At 41.5% G+C, this 22,496-nt stretch overlaps 1 pseudogene; it reads right to left on the reverse strand.

The window, feature by feature from the left end:
- Window positions 1-10,274: 10,274 nt before the first annotated feature.
- Window positions 10,275-10,545, reverse strand: LOC123000803 (ragulator complex protein LAMTOR5-like; annotated as a pseudogene).
- Window positions 10,546-22,496: the final 11,951 nt, after the last annotated feature.

The following is a 22,496-nucleotide window of genomic DNA, read 5'->3' on the forward strand; positions in this document are numbered from 1 at the left end:
GGGATCGAGCCCCACGTCAGGCTCCTCCACTATGAGCCTGCTTCTTCCTCTCCCACTCCCCCTGCTCGTGTTCCCTCTCTCGCTGGCTGTCTCTATCCTGTCGAATAAATAAATAAAAAAAATCTTAAAAAAAAAAAAAAAAAGAAATAGATATTCACAGTAATAAAAAACCCAGGGTATCCCAAACAGAGGGCATTCCCAGGAAGGAATTAGGAGGCATGAAGACTATGAAAGAAGAGAATGATATGATAGCTCCGGCTTGTTTGGAGCTGGAGACAAGCCAAGCACTGCACTACACGTTTATTGGGGTCATTGTATTGTCCTCTTTGAGATTGCCTTAGGAAGTAATTTCATATTTTCCGGATGATAGAATAGAGGCTGGGAGAAGCTAAACAATGTATCCACATTTATGTGGCTTATAGTGGAAATATGGACCCAATCTCCGGTCTGAGATCGAAGTCCAGCCTTACTCATTGGCAGTGCTACCTCTCTCTGTGATCATGGACAGGATGATTGAGTCTATTCCCTTTTGCTGTCCTCTTAAGAGTAGTTGATAGTTCATTCAGGGCAGAACTCTTTCTACAGTTATAGGAATAGAAATTTAACATTCATGAAGAAGAAAGAGCTGCCCCAGTTCCCTGTATCACCATGTAATCCTCAGTCCTTGCAGACCTCACGAGGGATTCTACTAGCCTCATGTAAAAAGAAAAAAAGAGAGAAACTAGGTCTTTGTCGGTCATTGACCGAACACCAATAATTTTAACCCAGCTCTTTCTACTGTTCTTTTCATGCTTTTCCAAAGCCTTCCCAAATATAATGAGGTCACTCAAATGTACCAAAACCCCTAAATAATTCATATCACCTACCATCTTTTCCTTGATAGGAATTTGTGCTGGTAGAATGCCAAGCAGCTAAAGAAAAGCCTCCTTTGGTCACTAGCCTCTGGTGGTAGTCAGCACGTTCAGATATACGGCTTCTAAGAGTCTACAGTATTCCACAGCAGCAGGAAGAAATTTGAATCCTGGTGTTTGATATCCAAGCCTTCTTGTAGAACATTCACAGGGAAAACACCATTTCTTTAAGTCAGCACCATCCGTAGCACTTTCCTGTGATGAAGAAGTGTTATGCAGCTGCATTGTCTAATACAGCAGCCACCGCTACATGAGGCTACTGGACACTTGAAATGTGGCTAAGGTACCAGATTAGAAAGCTCAGTTAAGGCTGTACGGATCCAGTCTCTCCTTGAGTCTCAGAAAACCTGATGAAAGATAAAGACCGTCTCTCTACGAAAATGTGCATTTGATCATCATACAAACACAAAATCATATCCAATTGCAAGGGGTCCCTACTTAAGAATCCTGACAAAGGGCTGTATGTCCTTTGGTGCTTTTCAAAGCATGATTTCAAGAGAGTTGACTCCCAGGGACCACTGTTCAGCAGAGCTTTGTGCTCCATCCCACCCACTTGGACTTTTGCCATCTTTAGAGTCTGGAGACCCACCGACATGGTAGAGTCCGCCACTGAGCCAGAGTCTAATTTTCTTAGGGGGCAAGAAGAATCTTTTTGCTGGTTATACTACCCACTCCTGCCTTTACCCAGACCATTGCTCCCTGTGTACTAGGATTAGAGTTTCTTCACTGCTACACTTGGCCACGTGTCTTTCCTGTTCACTGACATTAAAAGAACAGTCAGGGGCACCTGGGTGGCTCAGTCGGTTAAGCGTTCCACTCTTGATTTTAGCTCAGGTCATGATCTCAGGGTCGTGAGATCAAGCCCCATGTCAGGCTCTGCACTGACCATGGAGTCTGCTTAAGTTCTCTTTCTCCCTCTCCCTCTCCCACTCCCTGCCCTCTAAAAAAAAAAAAAAAGAAAAGAAAAAAATGTCAGGCTTTTCTTGAGTTCCTTTTCACATGGGGGCTCCAGCGTACTACACTTTAATCAGTGTGGAACAGCCTGCAATGTGAATGTCAAGACATGAAATCTGAGTGACATTACCCTCCCTACATTGGTCACCAGCCCTGTGTTACTTACCAAAGCCTGGTGTTAGGCTTGAGGAGGGTACAGGCTAGGTTTAGAGAATGGATTCTGGAGGACTAGAGCTTTCTACTTTGGTTAAGCATCTGCAGGCTGCAGAGAGGTTGGACCTCAGCATCCTAGAGAGCGAGCACCTTCTGAAGAAGTGAGCCAGGAAGGGAATTTTGGTTGCTATAAATGCTATTATCAAGCGGACAATTGCCTTCAGTAGAACCTGCTTCCTTGAGCTGGGCCCTGGGGGCGGACACCTGATTGGGGATCCCCTGGCTCTTATCTCTGGGTTAAAAGTATTTGTTTCAATAGTGGGAGAACAAGTTGGATTAGGGTAGGTCAGGATGAAGGGAAAGGTAAACATGGTATTAAGTTTCTTGTTCGTTACTTTCTTGAGGCCCCTTATAGGACAGAGAGGGGGAGAAAATGGGGAATAAAGAGACAGGAAGAGTTGAAGGATTGTTGGCAGAAATCCGAGGAGGAAAAATTGAGAGCCTGAGCAAAGACACTGTGAACAAAAAGAAAAGAACTCAAATTTGAGTTATATAGGGGTGACCAAAGTGATACATGGGGGTAGAGCCCACCAGAAGACACTTCTTTTACTCTCCCCAGATTTCACCCTCAGAAACTCCTTGACTAGGCCATCATGGATCACCTGTATCAATCTCTGGAGATCTTTAGAAAGCCTAGAGGCAGAATTCTCATCCCAGATCATATCTTGGCCCAATTCCAGGTAAGGCATCCGTTATCCAATAATGTCCAACTCCTGAACCACCAACGACATACAAGATTATTTATTGGTGTATGATTAGCACCTAGCACAGTGCCTGGCACATAGAAAGTGCTCAGTGGGGCGCCTGGGTGGCACAGAGGTTAAAGCGTCTGCCTTCGGCTCAGGGCGTGATCCCGGTGTTCTGGGATCGAGTCCCGCATCAGGCTCCTCTGCTATGAGCCTGTTTCTTCCTCTCCCACTCCTCCTGCTTGTGTTCCCTCTCTCGCTGGCTGTCTCTATATCTGTCAAATAAATAAATAAAATCTTTAAAAAAAAAAAAAAAGAAAAGAAAGTGCTCAGTGAAACTTGTGAAAGGAATGAATGAGTGAACCTCTGTTCAAGCTTTAAAAAGGAACTTGCTGCACAACAGGTGCAAAATTCCCCCTAACTAAACAATGTGAACAAATGAACTCCCCACAGAAAACCTGACTCAACAAGGTACATGAAACTACAATAAAAAATAAGCTCTCATCCCAGATTCTACCTCAGGTACAGTGGTCATGCTTTAAACATACACTGGGTTTTGTAGTTTATTATGTTGTGTAGGCAGTTTAAAGATAATCCAAATCCCATAAATACACTTTGAGGAGTAGAGTGTAAGTGAATATGACTCAGTCTACATATCCTTCCTATTATCTTAAGTAGATAATAACAAATCATTGTAATTACTGACATTTCTTAATAATGTCAAGAAACTGGCACTCCTTTAAAAAGATAATACTATTTGGATTAACATTTAAAAAAAAAAGAGAATTTCAACTAGGGGTCTGCAGAGGAAAATATACCTAGTAGCCTAGTCATGTATGGGGGTGGGAAGGTGAGAATATCATTCTTTTATTTTAATTCTGGTATTGTTAACATACAGTGTTACATCAGTTTCAAATGTGCAATATAGTAATTCAACAATTCTATACATTACTCAGTGCTCATCACGATAAACTCACTCTTAATCCCCTTCACCTATTTCACCCATCCCCCCCCCCACCTCCCCTCTGGTAACCATCGGTTTGTTCTCTGTAGTTTGTTAATAGCCCATTTTTTGTTTGTTTGTTTCTTTCTTTTTTCTTTGTTCATTTGTTTGTTTCTTAAATTCCACATATGAGTGAAATCATGGTGTTTGTCTTTTTCTGACTTATTTCACTTCACATTATACCCTCTAGATCCAACCCTGTTGTTGCAAGTGGCAAATTTCATTTTTTTTATGGATGAGTAATATTTGTGTGTGTGTGACCTCTTCTTTACCCATTCACCTATCAATGGACACTGGGCTTGCTTCCATAATTTGGCTATTGTAAAAACGCTGCAATAAACAAGTTCGTGTCTTCATGTTCTTTGGATAAATAGGAAGTTTTTGAAATAAAATAAAATAGAATTGAAATTAAAGTTTATTCAGTAGAACTGAAATTTAAAAATTCAGGAGAACTGAAATTTAAAAACAGTAGAATTACTGGGTCATATGGTAGCTCTGTTTTTAATTTTTTGAGGAACCTCCGTACACTTTTGCACAGTGGCCGCGCCAGTTTGAATTTCCACCAACAGTCCTCGAGGGTTCCTTTTCCTCCATATCCTCACCCACACTTGTTTCTTGTATTTTTTATTGTAGCCAAAGAATATCGTTTTTGTGAAAGGTCAGCAATCGCCTGGTATGGCATGTTTTGGGGACTTAGAAAGTAATTTTACCAAAGAAGAAAGATTCTGCAGAGAAATAGTAAACAAGACTGGGAGTAACTAATATAATGTTAGATGTCAATTATGATGTACGTTTTTTATAAAAGGCTGGAAGTGGCAGGACAGAATGGATTCCAATTGTGGAAGTCCTTGAATATAAGGTTAGGAACATTTTAACATTATCCCTTACTCAGGAGAGGATAGTTAAGCAGCTCTTAAGCAAAGGAGCTACATAATGAAGGGTTGGGTCAATCTTAACTGCTAGATCCTAGCAGTATTGTGTGTGATGGTTTTCACAGGAACACATGTAATAGTCATATTAGATTTTTTATGATTTATGCTCGATGGAAATGACCAAGGAATTATTTTGAAATCATAAGATATGCTATTCTCTTCCTGATAGTCATTTAGCCTGTTGTCCGTTAGGACTCCATGAATTACTATTTTGCCCCCTCTGGCTATTGCGCTGTCTCATTTTCCTCTATCCTTCTTTTAATACACTCCCCTGTCTCTGCTTGTCCAGTTCTATAAAAAATTGTTACAGCCAGGGATAAACTTTTCTAAGCGCCTTTTCCAAGGACACATCTCACCTGAGTTTTAGTAGTATTTGCCTTTTGAGTGGGAGGGTGTCATTGTGTTCTTGAAAAATGTTTCCTAACCCACTAATTGTATTTGCTACATGGGTGTCACTATTTCTTTCTTTCTTTTTTTTTTTTTTAAAGATTTATTTATTTATTTATTTGACAGAGAGAGAGACAGCCAGCGAGAGAGGGAACACAAGCAGGGGGAGTGGGAGAGGAAGAAGCAGGCTCATAGTGGAGGAGCCTGACGTGGGGCTCGATCCCATAACGCCGGGATCACGCCCTGAGCCGAAGGCAGACGCTTAACCGCTGTGCCACCCAGGCACCCCGACACTATTTCTTTTTATCCAAGTGGAACTTAGGAAGGTAAATATCTTACCCAAAATCTTCTGTCATGTTAGTGATAGAAGCATGTCTTTTCAGACTCCATTCCTTTACACCTGTTTTGTTGGGGTTTTTTTAAGGATGTTCTCCTCTCCACCTTACTCCCAATTTCACCTTACAAACTCCCATTGAGTTTTCTAAACCCTGTTCAGAAATGCCTTATCTGTGCAACCTTTCCTTATCCCCATGCCCAGTTCTGTCTCCTCTCATCCCCCACCTTCCCCGACAGAAATGATCATTCTGTGGGTTGTACGAACGTCTCTCATTATGCATATTCCTTTATGTGTCTCTTCCCTGTTGGACTGTAGGAGCCTTGAGGTTTCTTCCTTTTGTGTCCCCAGCACCAGGCTGGGTACACAGTGGAGTTCCGTTAATGTTGAGAATCCAAAAGGAGAGAATCAAAAAGCAAAAAGGAAAATTCTAATCTCCTAATAATCTAAGCAGAAGATTAAGGGACAACACCAAAAAACATCTCCACTGAGATTCATGTTTTTCTTCTTTAAAATGTTTGGGAATGGAGGTTTCCCAGCCTTCCTATAGCCATCAAGGAAAGGTCAATGCTGCCCCTCGGGTTCCCCCGTGGACTCCTGCACTTGTGTGCTGAGCTCTTTCCATGACACCTTGACCCCTTCCAAGGTCCCCGCCAGGTGTGGTTACTTTTTCTGCCTCGCTGAGTTTTCAGTGTGGATGCTCACTCTGCCCACTTTGTGCTGGTTTTCTCACGTTTTCTCCACCAAGAACTTTGTTTTCTTCCTCTTGAGGAGATCCGTCCCCACCACATCCTCCTCCACCCACTGGAGAGCAGGCAGGAGGAGGCATTGTCTGGGCCCCCTTGTGTGTTTTTTTACTTAATGTACATTCCTTCCAGTTTTAAAAATCTGTAATCAGATAGGCATGAAGTGTAATCAGTAGGCAGCGAGGACTGAATGAACATGAGCACAATTTATTTAGGGGGCAAGAAAGAAGCCTACATGGGCAGACCAGCTCTTCCAGCTTCTTCTAGCTTCCTACAGTTACAGCCACTGGTACCACTGGCTTAGGGTTGAATCTGGCACGTGGGTCTGGGGAAAGCCAAGTCACAAAGCTTCACACACAGCCCTGTTCTCAGGGTGCCAAAAGAACCAGGGAAGGAGCAAGCAAGTTTCAAGGGCAGGGTGGGGGACCAGTTAGGAGAGGTTGAGGGTGGACAGTTGGGACAAAATTGTGCTGTTAACCCCTTTCAATTCCTCAAATGTATAACAAAGAACGGCCCAGGTGACCTCAAAAAAGACCTAGCTTTAGGGTCTTTATCCAAGTATTTTTCCCCAGTGACACTGTCAGGTCATTGCTCAACCATGCGCCCCCCCCCCCCACCCCCAACCCCTGCATTTCTTTGAGGGAAAAATTCAGGTTAGAGTCAACCCAGGCTAGAAATTGTTGGAAATAGAGAGTTTGGCCTATGAGAAGAGAATGGAGCAAGGTTGACCAGTCCCTTGTGGAGAGGAAGTAGCAAAGAGATAGGAAGCATGAATGGTGTTTTTTGCTTGTATTTTTCTCTAGCAAATCTCCACAAGTAGGAAATTTTAAGCTAGTATAGTGACAGTTTTCCTAAACACATAATATAATCACATAAAACAATTATAATATCATCTTCATGGTGTCTTGAAATTAACAAACATTTTTTTTTAATGCAAATATCTTAGACCTGAAATGTTGACAATGGTTGTAACAGTCAAGGCTGCCATAAGAGGCAGCAGGCAGTTTAGCAGGGAATTTCTTCTAAAGGGTCAACTTGTAGAAGTGTAAGCAGCATTAAGGGAATCAACAAGAAAATGTAAAGTACCCAGAGTCTGGCAAAAGCAGGAAGCCCTTAGTACCTACAGACCTGAAGGAGGAAAGGGAGCTCTGTGAAAGCTGAAGGTGTGGGAGAGGGGCCCCTGGACGGGAGCTGTTTCTGTGGCAGAAGCAGCCACTGCCTGAACTTAGGTGATGAGAAGGGAGGGAGTGGGAAAGAAACACCCATCCTCTGGTTTCCTGCAGGTGCTTCCCATTGGCTGAACCCAGCTGGAAGCCAGAAGGCAAAGAAGACCATTGGTGCCACCCTCAGGGATCAGCCTTCCAGGGCCCAGAGAAAGGCAGAGGAAGGCGGAGAATGGATCTGGGGGAGAGGGGACATGCAGGGAATGACCAAGCCCAGTCAGTGCCAGATGACGGTAAGGAGAGGGAGACTGAGCAAGGCAAGTGCAGGGTGGGATCCTGCCTTTATTAAAATTTAGGTATTGTGTCATTCTGGATTTTTTGCAATAATTCTGTTTTTTAAAAACTATTACATTAAAAATATCATTTATCTTGATTACTGAATTTTTTAGCATTGCCCGCCCTCCACACTCCCTTAAATTTTGTACCATTGACCTCACTCTAATCCTGGCCCTAAAGGGATTCTCTCTGGATAGGGGAATTGTGGGTAGTTTTTATTTTCTCATTTTTGCTTACCTGTATGTTCTAATTTTTCAAGTGAGTGTGTATTCCTTATATAATAAGAACAAATGCAAAATTTTCTTCTTTGAAAGTAGGGATCCTGGGGCGCCTGGGTAGCTCAGTCGGTTAAGCGGTTAAGCTTCTGCCTTCAACTCAGGTCCTGATCCTGGGAGTCCGCTTGCCCCACTCCTTCTGCCCCTCCCCCCCCCCAGCTCATGATCTCTCTCTCTCTGAAATAAATAAATAAAATCTTTAAAAAAAAAAACTTAAAGACAAAAATAGGGACTCTTATTCGTGCAACATGGAGCAGACTCAACAAGAAAATCAAATGTTTGTTGAATGAGTGAATTAAAAAACGTGTGTATCAACTCTATTTCCAAATCCTACCTCTTCTCAGGTTCTAATTCAAATGCCACTTTCTCATGAAACATTTCCTTATATCCCCAATCACATTGGCCTACAAAGGCCTATGCAATGTGTGCACGGGCCACCCCTGTCTCTTTGTGGCCCCCCCTTCCCTCCTGCCAGCTGCCCTCTCCCTCACTTGGTTCCTCTACATCAGCCCCCTCCTGGCTATCGCTCCTGGCACATGGGGAGCAATTGATTAGTATTTGGTAAGTGAATGAACGAATGAATGAATGTAGCCTCTCCCTTTTTTTTGTATCATTCTTGACATAATCTGTTTTGTTCTATATAGGTGTGTATTTATCTTACCTCCACTATTCTTAAGCAACGCAGGCCATCATCCTACTCACTTTGATGTGATCCTTGGTGCCTGGCACATTGCTTGGAACGTAGTTAATGACAACTATTAACAACAATAGTAGGGAGAGTAATTTTTTGAGTGACTACTATGAGCCAAGCCCTGTGTTAAACATTTATAGGTGTCCTTCCCCTCACTTACATATCTAAATGTACTTTACAGCTAAGGAAGGTGAGGCGTAGAGAAGTTGAGTCACATTCCAGAGATCACATTGCTTAATAAGTGGCATGACAGGAAAGTGCAGTCCCAAATTATACCAGATCAGTAGTTCTTAACGTGTAGTCCAGGAAACACTGGGGTTCCCAAGGCCTTTCAATGGGTCCGTATGCTGAAAACCACTCTTATGTGCCTACAGTGATTTTCTCAAGGCTACATACCATGTGCTATCAAACACCTTAAATGCAGAAGTAGGGATAAGAATTCCACTGTCATCTGTTAAGCCAAACACTAAAGAGATTTTCAAAAATGTAAAAGAGTGCCGATTTTTTCACTTCATTTTTTTATGTTTTTTAAAATATGGTTGTTTTTCATAAAACATGTTACTTATGTTAACATGTCATGTGTTTATTATTGTTATTGTAAAATAAATTAACAAATATTTAAAAATTTTATTAGTGCTAATTTCTAATATGGTAAACCTCAATAGATATGGCCCACATTTTTTTTTTTTAAAGATTTTACCTATTCATTTGACAGAGAGAGAGGCAGCCAGTGAGAGAGGGAACACAAGCAGGGGGAGTGGGAGAGGAAGAAGCAGGCTCCCAGCAGAGGAGTCCGATGTGGGGCTCGATCCCAGGACTCTGGGATCACGCCCCGAGCCGAAGGCAGACGTTTAACGACTGAGCCACCCAGGCGCCCCTATATGGCCCACATTTAAACAAAAACTCTTTGGGATCCTCGATGTCTTCAAGAGTATTATGGAGCCCAGGGACCAAATCACTTGAGAATTAGATGTATTAGGTAATATTTAAGTTTCTTCTCAGCTCTAAAATTTTAGGGTTCTCCACTCATGAAGCAGCTTAGGTCAGACATAACTTTTGGAAGACAGGGGCAGGGGCAGGGGCTCCAGGTCATGAGGCAGTCTCCGGGGCAGCTCAGAGAAGAGGGGCCATCTTTGACTGGATTCTGTGTCTAGGTTCCACTTTGTTTCGCTGGTCTTGGGCACCTGGATTTATTCTGCTCTTAACTGCTCTGTGGACTCCTGGAAACTCCTGTTCCCATTTTGGACTCACCCATAACTCCAAGTTCTGATACAGTTTTCCCAGACTTACTATTTTACTCTTTATCCCTCATCTTCTTTTGTGCTTATATGATGTGTGTCAGTGTTTACCTTGACCCTTGACTAGACCCTGCTGCCAACTTTTATTTTATCCTCCAACCAGATTTATTGAACATACCAAAATTCTGTGTACAAAGTGACGTGGACCTGCTGCTTCAAAGCATGATCCTTTCTTACTAATAGTTTGATAAGTCAGTCCATCGAGTGTCCAAAAGGAGCTTACTCTAAAATTAATAGAAAAATGCCCAATGCACACTGAAAAAATGGCCTCACTATTGGAACTTCAATAGTTCTACAAGATCATTGAGCGCCTATGACAGGCTGCTGGAGAACTGATATGAGATGTCAAGAGGTCATTTTGTGCACTGTCCCTGTGATGCCATCATGTTCCTGGATCATGATGTTCCCATTATCTGATTCTAGACACACCACAGGAATATCAGGTCTGAGGTTAGCTTAGCTGCTTGCTGGGCTAGAACAGCTATCACCCCAGCATGCTCATCTGACAGCGTCCCACGGTAGCCCAGATTAAGTCCTTGTGAATCTGTGCCTAGGACTCCAACAATGGCTGGATTCTTCATTGTGTCCTCCAAGTGCCCTCCAAGGTCGTCTCCATCCTGCCTGCTGTCCATCTAGTCCCTGCCCTGCTGCCAACTTTCTATACTTAGTCTTCCATTAACGAAGGTCTTACAATGTCCAAACACTTCCTGGACGATGGATTAGCCCCAAATATCTTATTTCATGTTGCCGGAGGCACGTACAGGGTTACAACAGATTTCATGATTTAAATTCTTTCTCATTGATTACCTCTGGGGAGGTAAAGAGGTGGAAGGGAAATTTACTCTTTAGTAATATAGCCAAAAAATAAACTAAAACTTTGTTTCAAATGAAGCAAAAGAATAATAATCTATCCTGAAATAACTTCCTTGTTTGGCTGACATCATTTTACCCTGGGAAGGATCATTTTGCAGGGTGGTTACGGAAGTCAAAGTGCATCACAGATCACTGGACAGTGAAGAATGAATGTGCATTTTGGAATGGAAACTGCTTTGGGGAGCTTTATGTTTTTGGTTTTTTTTTTTTTTTTCTTTTCTTCAGTTAACTGAGTCACAGTTTGATGGAGCAGCCTAAGAATATTCATTGGCCTCTGTTACCTTATGAAAATGATATTTTAAAAAAATCCAGATGCACTATAAACTTAGATGTACTATATATTGTATATAGTGTACATTCTGGATATGCTTCATACTTTATGTTAATCTGCTGGTTTTGATGTAAATGGTGATTTTTTTCCTGCTTTGCTGATGTGGGAGAAAGAAGGTGCTCTTCCCAACAAAGCCATTTATTTGCTGTGAGATCTTTGGCCAAGTCTTGCCCTGGATCTCCATGACCCACATCTATCACATAAGGGGAAGACTTGCCTTTGAGGGACAGTTGGGAGGAAAACATAAGATCCAGACAACAAAGTCTTTTGGAAAGTTAAAAGTACTATTAGAAACCAAGTAGTAATAGTAACTATTTCTCATGCTTAATTCTCAGAACACTATGGAAGGAAACCGGAAACTAGACATTGGTTCAACCTGCCAAATTAGAACAAGAAGGCGAAAGAATGTTCCCTGAATTCCAAAGCAAGTCAGTGGTGGAGCCTGCCATATCTGCCTTTTCCCAGCCCAAGGAAATATCCTCAAAGCTGGAGGTCAGTGGTCAGTGGTCTTCAAAGTGTGAATAGCAACATCTATTTCCAGATCCTCAGCTTCGTGTGGAAGCAGGGCTGCTTGCACACTTGGGTTCTCCTTCCCAAAACCGTTTTCCTAATCTGCCCTTCTGCTTTATAAAAAGAATGCATACTCTTAACCTGCCCTGAACTGCCCTAGGGAGTTGAAACTTCTGGGGCACCAAACAAAGAGACACTTTGAAATACAGATTTCTGAAAAGGCTCCTTTAATAATTAATCAAAGGGAAAAAAAACCGCCTAGCTTTTGTCTTCCATTGTCTTGTACGTTTTTTTACTGGGGGGGAATTGGCCTGCATTATGACAGTCTGAATTCAGATATTGTGTACTGGCATAGTGGGGTGCAGATGACTTCATCTCCTCCATCTCCAGTTTATTGTTGAAAAAAACTTTGCTCCTAGCAACAACCCCGTGAAATCAAAGCAAACATCAAATCCTCAAAACACCTGCACCCCCCACCCCCCATTTAAGATAAACCGTTCCATTCAGTACATTTCATTCAGTTCTCACCCCAGGACGTCTTTTGTAGAAAGAAAAGGTACCTCTAAAGGGGTACAAGTTAATAATGCTGATTCCTTTCAAGGAAACTTCATTTGGGACTATCAAATTATTCAAGATACACTCGATAAATTTGCCAACAAAAGTTCCATGTGATTTCTTTCAGATTTTCTGTGCATTAATTAATATGGTAGTTAATAAGGTAGTTTTATCAAAACATATCCTGAAATTTTCATTCCAATAGTGGTCAATCCTCATATTATTTTGCTTATAAAATGTTTAATGATGCAAGTGTTGGGCTAATTCTTGCAATATGCCTTTCTCTTTCATTGGAAAGTTCAATCATGATGTCAAGCAAAAGTAGTAAAGTTAATTCTGATTTTTTTTTAAAGATTTTATTTATTTATTTGACAGAGAGAGAGACAGCCAGCGAGAGAGGGAACACAAGCATGGGGAGTGGGAGAGGAAGAAGCAGGCTCCCAGCAGAGGAGCCTGATGTGGGGCTCAATCCCAGAACGCCGGGATCACGCCCTGAGCTGAAGGCAGACGCCCAACGACTGAGCCACCCAGGCGCCCCTAATTCTGATTTTTATACATCATTTTATTTTCAAAAGCTGAACACCTGATATTTATATATACACATGCACACATCAAAGAACTATATCTTCCTCATATTTCTTGCTTTGTAAATAACAATGTTAGTTGAATATTATATTGGAACATTATAATTAAGTGAGGGCAAATAGCATAATTATCTTATTTTTATAAATTATTCTAAATGTGAATAAATTAATTATACAAGAGCTGCATTATTTGAATCTTATCTGCTTTTAGTCATGTGTTTTACAAGATGTGTTCCATAACTTATTCCTCAGTATTTGTTATAATATTCCTCAAAAATGCCTATTAACACATTTACTTGAATTTTAAAAGTCAGGCAGAAATTAACTCTTATTTAGTTTATTGGTTTGAAAATGAGGATCAGAGTTGACAATTCAGTAATATGGTGAATGTTTTTCATAATTGGAATGAGGCATATCTCCAAGACTTTTTTTAAAAAGTGTATTTGAAATGTGGGATGAGGAAATTATTTTTATTGAAAAAATATTGAATTGGCTATGGTGCATTAGAATTAATATTTTGTTTTTTCCAATATTTTCTGAGTATATAGATTAAACAAGGTGTCTCTTACATGAAAGAGTAACAAGCAGGGGCACCTGGGTGGCTTAGTCGGTTGAGCGTCCAACTCTTGGTTTCAGCTCAGGGCCTGATCTTGTGGGTCATGGGGTCGAGCCCACCTCAGGCTCTGCACTCAGTGGGGGAGTCTGTTTGAAGATTATCTCCCTCCACCCATCCCCCAACCCCCACACACACCCTCTCTCTCTCTCTAATAAATAAATCTTGAAAAGAGTAACAGGTAAAACTATAATTATATAATTCTCAATATTAATAATTATGAAATCTGATAATTCTTGAAGTTATTTGAGTATACTACTTTTCAGAAATTAAGAAAGTTAATGACTCTAATTAGAGGACAATTTTTTTTCCGGTTTCCAATTATTTATTTTCATTAAAATTGGAGGAAGAACATGTAAAGAAATGATGGATCTAAGCAGTGATCATTAATGGCTGCTAAACCATCAGATGAAAAACTGTTGGGGACTTTGGAAATGGATGGATACAGCTAATAACACTGAACCTACTGATACAGCCTATCACACACACACACACACACACACACACACACACACACAAAGACACCGACTTTAGGTACCTCCAATGAAATAAAAAGTACACACACACCAGCTATGAAGAATTCTTGCCGAAGTATCAGATCTGAATCTAATCAGTTCTCGAGATCTAAATATCAATTTTCAGGAAATACAGAAGCTAAGGAGATGTAATCAGCAAAATCCAGAACATGGAAAACATAGCTACAGGACAAAGGACCCAATTTTTCAACAAATCAATTGCAAGGCAAAAGAAAAACAAGGAGAAAGAATCTATTGATTAAAAAAAAAAAAAAGACTTAAGGGCACCTTGGTGGCTTAGTCAGTTAAGCGTCTGCCTTCAGCTGGCGTCCTGGTCTCCGGGTCCTAGGATGAAGCCCCACGTTGGGCTCCCTGCTTAGTGAAGAGTCTACTTCTCCCTCTCCCTATGCCCCTCCCCCTCACTTGTGCTCTCTATGTCTCTCTCAAATAAATAAATAAAATGTTTTTAAAAATTAGGGGTGCCTGGGTGGCTCAGTCGTTAAGCGGCTGCCTTTGGCTCAGGGCTCAGAGTCCTGGGATCGAGCCCCGCATCGGGCTCCTCCGCTGGGACCCTGCTTCTTCCTTTCCCACTCCCCCTGCTTGTGTTCCCTCTCTCGCTGGCTGTCTCTCTCTCTCTGTCAAATAAATAAATAAAATCTTTAAAAAAAAATAAAATAAACAAAAGACTTAAGAGGGGCACCTGGGCCTCAGAGGGGAGGGGGGGTGGGGGAATGGGATAGACTGGTGATGGGTAGTAAGGAGGGCACGTATTGCATGGTGCACTGGGTATTATACGCAACTAATGAATCATCGAGCTTTACATCGGAAACCGGGGATGTACTGTATGGTGACTAACATAATATAATAAAAAATCATTAAAAAGAAAAAAAAGAGGGGCGTCTGGGTGGCTCAGTCGGCTAAGCAACCTACTCTTGACTCTTGATCTCAGCTCAGGTCTTGATCTCAGGGTTGTGAGTTCAAGCCCCATGTTGGGCTCCATGCTGGGCGTGGAGCCTACTTAAAAAAAAAAAAAAAGACAAGAGAAATATCAGCCAAATGTAATTTGTGGGCATTGTTAGAATCTTGAGTTGAAAAACCAACACTAAAATCCAAACCAAATCAAAACAAAAGCATGTATGATATAATTCAGGGAAATTTAGACAATGGCTGGATATCGGATGATTTACATTTCTTAGGTGTACTGGTTTGTCTTAAAAGTTTCCTTATTTTTAAGAGATATTTATAGAGGTATTCTCTCTGTTCTCATCCTAAGAATCATCTTCAAAGTGATCCAACAGTAGTGAAGGGGTGGGAGTGGAGGACACACAGTGGGAAAGGATTCAAATGAAAGAAGATTGGCTATGGGTTGGTGAAATTATCAAAGCTGGATGGTGGTCACACGGAGATTCATTTTATTATTTTTCTACATTTGGACAATTTGAACTTTTCAATAATAAACATTAAAAGAGGGGCACCTGGGTGGCTCATTCATTAAGCTTCTGCCTTCGGCTTGGGTCATGATCCTGGGGTCCTGGGATCGAGCCCCCCGTCAAGCTCCTTGTTCAGCAGGAAGCCTGCTTCACCCTCTCCCACTCCCCCTGCTTGTGTTCCGTCTCTCTCTCTGTCACATAAATAAATAAAATCTTTTTTAAAAAAAGAACGATGTAACAGTTTTATTTTGAAATGTTATTTATAATATACTGGGGAGCCGCCCTCTGCACACCCAGCAGTGCATCAATATCATATGATGTACTGGAAATTACATCCTTTGCAATTCTTTATGCTTATGTCCAAAAATGTTAAATATTAACTAAAAATACACAAGGAGACTATTTGTTTTTTTTCTTTTATGGATTTTTTATTGAGTAAAATTCATGTAACATAAAATTAACCATTAACCTTAAAGCATACAATTCCGTAGCATGTGGTATATATAATAACTGCAACCGCCACCTCTATTTCGAGACATTTGCATCATCTCAAAAGGAAACCCTGTACTCATTAAGCAATAACTCCCATCCCTCCCTGCCTGTTTCCTGGCAACCACTAATCTGTTTTCTGTCTCTATGGATTTACCTATTCTGATGTTTTCTATAAATGGAGTCATGCAATATTTGACCTTTTGTGTCTGGTTTCTTTTACTTAGCATAATGTTTTTGAGGTGTATCCAAGTTGTAGCATGTACCAGCACTTCATTCCCTTTTATGGCTGAAAAATATTCCGTTGTCTGTATGTACCCCATTGTGCTTATTTGTTCATCAGCTGATGGACATTTGTCTCATTCCCACCTTTTGGCTAATATGAATTGCGTTGCTACAAACATGAGTGTACAAATATTTGTTTGAATATTTGTTTCCAATTCTTTTGGGTCTCTACCTAGGAGCAAAATTGCTGATAAGTCTGTTTAGCTTTTTGAGGAACTGCCAAACTTCCACAGCCACTGTGCAATGTATTTCCAGCAACCTTGGGTTCCAATTTCTCTGCCTCTCTGATAACTCTTATTATTTTCCATTTATTTATTTATTTGTTTGTTTATTTATTTATTTATTTATTTATGATTTTATTTATTTGACAGAGCACAAGTAGGCAGAGTGGCAGGCAGAGAGGGAGAGGCAGGCTCCCCGCAGAGCAGGAAGCCCGATGTGGGACTCAATCCCAGGACCCTGGAATCATGACCTGAGCCAAAGGCAGATGCTTAACCGACTGAGCCACCCAGGCAGCCTGTTATTTTCCATTTAAAGAACTGTGACTAACCTAGTAGGTATAGAGTGGTATCTCACTGTGGTTTTGATTTGCATTTCCCTAATGATGTTGAGCATCTATTCATGTTCTTGTTGGCCATTACTACCTAGTTTTTACAAAGTTATTTTAGGGGATGTGCAAACAAAAATGTTACGGTGCACAGCTGTAAACGACGTAAGCCACTGTGTTTCTGAAGATCTTGTCTAGTACCCTTCTGTTCCCCGGCAGCATCATGCTATCGCCTCAAGGCTTTGTGACAGTTTGTTTGAGTGACCCGTCTCCCATCTAGAGGTGCAGAACTAAAAACAAAAAAACCAAAAAACCAATCTTCCTTCTCAGTGGGATGGCTTGAGAGTCTGCAGACTGAAACCACAATTTATAATACCAAATCTTCTTTCTCTGCTACCTGCTAAACAAGCCCTCCTATGTTTTGAAGACATTCAATTTGAATGCCAAAGTTAGCTGGCCCCTTGCACATTGTGAGCTTTTTACATGCTTATTTGTTGGTTTGACATGAAGTCAGAAGGAACCTTTGGTTGTGCAAACTGAGAAGGAGTGCTCTGGGAAGGACATTTCTTTGTCAGGCTGGAGGAGAGTGAGGAAATGAGGGCACATCTGCACAAAGTTGTGCCTGGGTAGGGGGCTATGAAAGTAACAGGAGAGTCTTGGGACCTGCATGGCTGCCCCAGGACAGCAGGGAGTTTTATGACTGGCAGTCTCCTCTGGATACATTGCTAGTTCATTGAGGACAAGAACAGCATCTTATTCCTATATCTGTATATGTTCCTAACCCAGAACCTGGAGTACAGTAGGTACATACAGGATGTTTACTGGGTTGGGTTGTGCACTGGTGATACTCTGTCCCCCGATGACTGTCGAGCCCCCTTGCCTTCCTGATAAGAATTAGGAAGAAGACATCCTGGTTGCTGCTCCTGATTCTCACTCATTCTGGTCCATCTCAGATTGACATTCTCCAACAGCTCCCCATTACCCCCACATCTTAGGATTCCCAGTTTTAACATAAAATATCCCCTATATCCTTGATCATTATTTCTAGAGGATTCCCTCTGCTTCCATTTTATTTCAATTACATTCAAGCTACCCATAGGCATGGCCATGTTTGGGACCTTAGATTCACATCCAATCTTTTAGGGTAACGAAAAATTCAAGGGACTTCCAAATTTTTTGTTGATATACTCTGAGATGTCTGTTGATTGGGATTATTTATTGCTGATTGTCTCTAAAGAATGCTATCCTAGGCTCCAGTGCAAAGTATATAAACCTGGTTGCCAGTGTTTGAGAGCCAGGTGGGAGAATGGGGCAGGGGGCAGTGTTGAGGCATTGTGGTGTTTCTCTGTTGAGTATGCAGACTTTATTCATTTCCTTGTTTTAAATCCACTGCTTTAATCTAACCCTTTGCTTCCCCCCCCCCCCGCCCCAGAGAATAAGCATATTGTTGTAGGGTTTGGGAGGAGTCTCTGGGCTGTGTACATGGAGGCAGAACCTGCAGGTCCAATTTTTCCTTGTACATCTGTCCAGTGGTTCATCTCCATCTTGCAAAGTATCTGACACCTGACACCTGATTCGTGAGCCTTTGCATGGGGGGAATCAGCTTGCCCCGTGGGATTACCCACGTGTCCTAGCCACCCTCCTCCCCACTCCGTTGCATGCAAGCCTTCCAGTTTTCTCTGGTTACCACTTCTCTCTCCCTTTCCATCTTCCCAGACTGTGTTGGCATCTCTCATCTGTTTTCATCTCCTGTCTCATTCTCGTGTCCTTGTAGATTCCCATCCTTTTTGTACTTTTAGGGTCATGTTATGGGGTTCAGGAAATGCCTGTGTTCAGTCTGCCTGTGTCTATTCTTTATGGTCATCAGTTCCACGCAGTGTAATACTCTGCAGCTCTTAAATGGAATAATGTATCTATACGTCTGGACAGGTGGAATGGACAATATAGAAAGTTAAATGAAAAACAAGTTGCATGTTTGGTCTATATAATATGAAACTTGTTTCATTTAAAACATTTTTGTGTTATATATACACACCTACAAATATACACATATTCTGTGTATATATGTATGTGTGTATGTATATATGTATATATTATATATGTATATATATAATATAATACAATATATTCTCCTTAGCATTATCTGAGAAAATATAAATATCAGAATAAATACATGGAGCTAGTTGGATATTTTCATTTGACACAAATATTTAAAAGCGTCTGATTTAACGGTCTAGGCAATCTGGTGAGTGTAAAAGTTTCCTTTGGGGACCTTGGAGCCAGGGAGCACCATTCACTCTGTGTTCTATGTGTACAGCGCCTCCTGGAGTTGCACAACCGTGGTGGCACTTCTTGGATGCTCCCCGCAAGAAGCTGCTGTCATCCTCCAGAGAGCAGCAGCTCACAAAGCTTGCAAAGGAGTGACCTCTCCCATGTGTAACTCCTACTGGCCTGTTCCCAGGATGTGATTGTTTGGCCGTAGTTAATGATCCTCCTGAGCTATACCAGAGAGGCCAACTCCCAAGTGAGGTGAATCATAAGCAGCAAAATTTGCAATGTCCATTCCAGCGTGTTGTGGGAAACCTGCAATTCCTCACAAAAGCAACTAACTCTTCCTCCTTCCATCCACCTTCAGCCCCCAACTCACAATCAAATGGGAAGATATGGAAACTTTCCAGTTAATATTCAGTGATAAAGAGTTGAAAGGAATTTAACCACATATTCAAATATTGTCTGGCAACAGGTCTCCAGACTTTTCCCGTCAAACTTTGATGCATATTAGAATCACCTGGGAAGATTTTAAAACTCCCATGCCCAGGCAGAACCTATTACCTAGACAGTTGAATCTTTAACAAGGTTTCTCAGCATTGGCCCTACTGACATTTGGAGCCGGGTAATTTTTTGCTTTGGGAGGCTTTCCTGTGCATTGTGGGATGTTTAGCACCGTCCCTGGGCTCTATGCACTAAAAGCCTACGGACCCTCCCCCATTGTAACAACAAAAAGACATTTGCAAATGACCCAGTTGAGAATCACTGCTGTAGGGGGTGGGACCCAAGCATCCTATTTTTTTTTTTAAGATTTTATTTCTTTATTTCAGAGAGAGAGCATGAGTCGGGGGAGAGGTAGAGAGAAGCAGACTTCCCACTGAGCAGGAAGCCCGACATGGGGCTCAATCCCAGGACCCCAGGATCATGACCTGAACCAAGGCAGTTGCCTAACTGACTGTGCCACCTGGTCACCCCCAGCATCCTATTTTTAAAAATCTTCCCAGGTGATTCCAGTGTACAGCCAAGTTTGAGAACCAGTGCTCTGATGGAGTTTCCTTTGGGAAGTGTACTCTGGTGGAAAGTCCTGGGACTTTTGAAATAGGTTTTTATAAACTGTTATTTAATACCGATGAAATAAGAGTGGATATATTCCAAGCGAGATGAGCAGTTCCACTCCTCCTCTGTAGTAAGCACCTGTTTCTTTCTATCAAGAGAACTTTGGAAAACAAAGAGTCTGTGAACATCTCAAGAGGCTCACAAAGCCAGCTGAACCCGTAACTTACAGAGAATCTCTACAGAGTGCTAATGAAAGGGACCTGACCTAATGAAAGGTCTAAGCAATACTCGAGGACCCACAGCGTGTACCTTCCTGGTGCCAAGATAATATCTACCATTGATTGGAGGTCCCCTATGGGCCATGGTCTTGTGCTAGGGGATCTATTTACATGTCATCAAATAAAAAGACATCTAGGTTACTGTAATAGTACTACTAATAAATAGGGCTGGCTTAAGGAATAGGCATGTCAAATACTTCCAAAACATGTTTTAAACCTGAGTGGTGTACATAATATTTGCACATTGTGAGTGGTGTACATAATATTTGCACATTGTGAGTATGCTCCTCAGTCCCATGTGGCAAGAACTGTGGATTGGCTCACACAACATCCTTTCCATCCTCTTTCTACCATGGAAGCCAGAAAGCAAAAAAACTTCTAGATTCTCTGCTGTTTGGAGTAGCTATGTGATATAATTTTGGCCACTAAGAATGTAAGCTCAATGAGAACAGGGATTTTTGTCTATTTTGTTCTCTACTGGTCAAAACTCACCAAATTGTATACTCTAAAAATATCCAAAAAATAAAAAAATAAATATCCAGTTTGGGTGGGGGATTAGGAACATTGTGGGAGTGGGAGGACATGACTTACTAGAACTCAACATAGACCATGGCATGGCCACTGAAATGGGTTATTCATGCATTACATGGCCACCCAACTACCATGAGTCACACTGTGCTGAAATCAAGGACGAATAATGACCAGTCCTGGTGTTTGAAGAGGTCAGACTTCAAAACAAAACAGAACGTCTAAAGAAATTCTTTAAAGAGGATAAGATAAGATGTTGCTCATGGGTACAAACTTGCAACCAGTAGTAAATAAGTCCTAGAGACCTAATGTACAATATAGTGAATAGAAACAACAATATTGTATTATAATCATCAAACTTCCTAAGAGACCAGAACTTCATTATTCTAACCCCTAAAAATAAATTATAATTATGTAACATGATAGAGGTGCTGGTTGTCACTATAATGGCAATCATATTACAATATGTAAATGTATAAAATTAACATGTTGTACACCTTAAATTTACACGATGTTGTATGTTAAATATATTTCAATTTAAAAAACATCCAGGGATGCCTGGGTGGCTCAGTCGGTTAAGCGTCCGACTCTTGATTTCAGCTCAGGTAATGATCTCAGGGCTGTGAAATCAATCCCCATCTCAGTGTGGAGACTACTTAACATTCTCTCTCTCTCTCTGTGCCCCTTCTCTGCTCCCATGCGCTCTCTTTCTCTCTCAAAAAAAAAAAAAAAAAAAAAAAAAAAAAAGCCATCCAGTTTGTTGTATAATTTTATTTCACTAATGTGAAAAATAAGGGAGATTGTTAAGAAAATTAAAAGGCAAGTTAAAAACTGGGTTAAAAAAAAACAATAACAAATTTCCTGGCCCTTCAGGAATCCTGAGAGAAAGGGAGGAACCAAGAAATCTATTTCTCTAATCTCAAGTAAATTGCAGAGCTAGCCGATATTTATCCAACCAACACTAGATGTCACCATCGTGCTGTGCAGATGTAGCTGGCCCTCAGGAGTGCTATTTAATAGGACAGGGTCAGGCTTTTCAAGTGTTTGAAGGTTGTTCATTTTTTCACCCCCATTTGATGCCAGAATATGATTACTATGGTTTTCCGGAAACTCCCTGAACCTTGATCTTCTCTTGTTTATGACTCATTCTACGTTTCTTGTGCTTGGTACTGCTTGGGGCCACCTTCTAAGGAACACACCAAAGTGGGGGTACCGGCCTCAGTGCTTCCTGGGAAGGATGGCCATGTGCAGGTATCCTGTGTGTCTCTGCCTTGGACCTGTGCTTGCTTCTCCCCAGAGGCCTCACAGGTGCAAACTCCACTACTAGAGCTGGAAAGAGAGTGACCCAGGGATGGGGAGCACGAGGGGAGTGTGTGCAGGTGGCACTGCCCAGGCGTGAGAAAGGGAGAGACAAGGACCCCACCTCCTCAGGGGCTAGACACATTTAACATGGGGAGACTTCCTGGTCCTGGGAAACTGAACAGCCTCCTGGGTTCTGTCACCAAAGGCTAGAGCTTTAACTAAGGCTGTTGTAGTACCCAGTTGTTTGGGAGCATCCAAAACTACCAGTTTGGTACAAGAAATCATATGTAACACACAGAACTTATTGTCCCCAGTCTTTAATGATTCCTGGACTTTGGCAAGAAAGAGCAAGAAAGAGTGTATTGTACATGAACTATAAGAGGGTGATTAGTGAGAAGAGAGC

The sequence above is a fragment of the Ursus arctos genome, unplaced genomic scaffold, assembly GCF_023065955.2.
Source record: "Ursus arctos isolate Adak ecotype North America unplaced genomic scaffold, UrsArc2.0 scaffold_19, whole genome shotgun sequence".
Taxonomy (NCBI): domain Eukaryota; kingdom Metazoa; phylum Chordata; class Mammalia; order Carnivora; family Ursidae; genus Ursus; species Ursus arctos.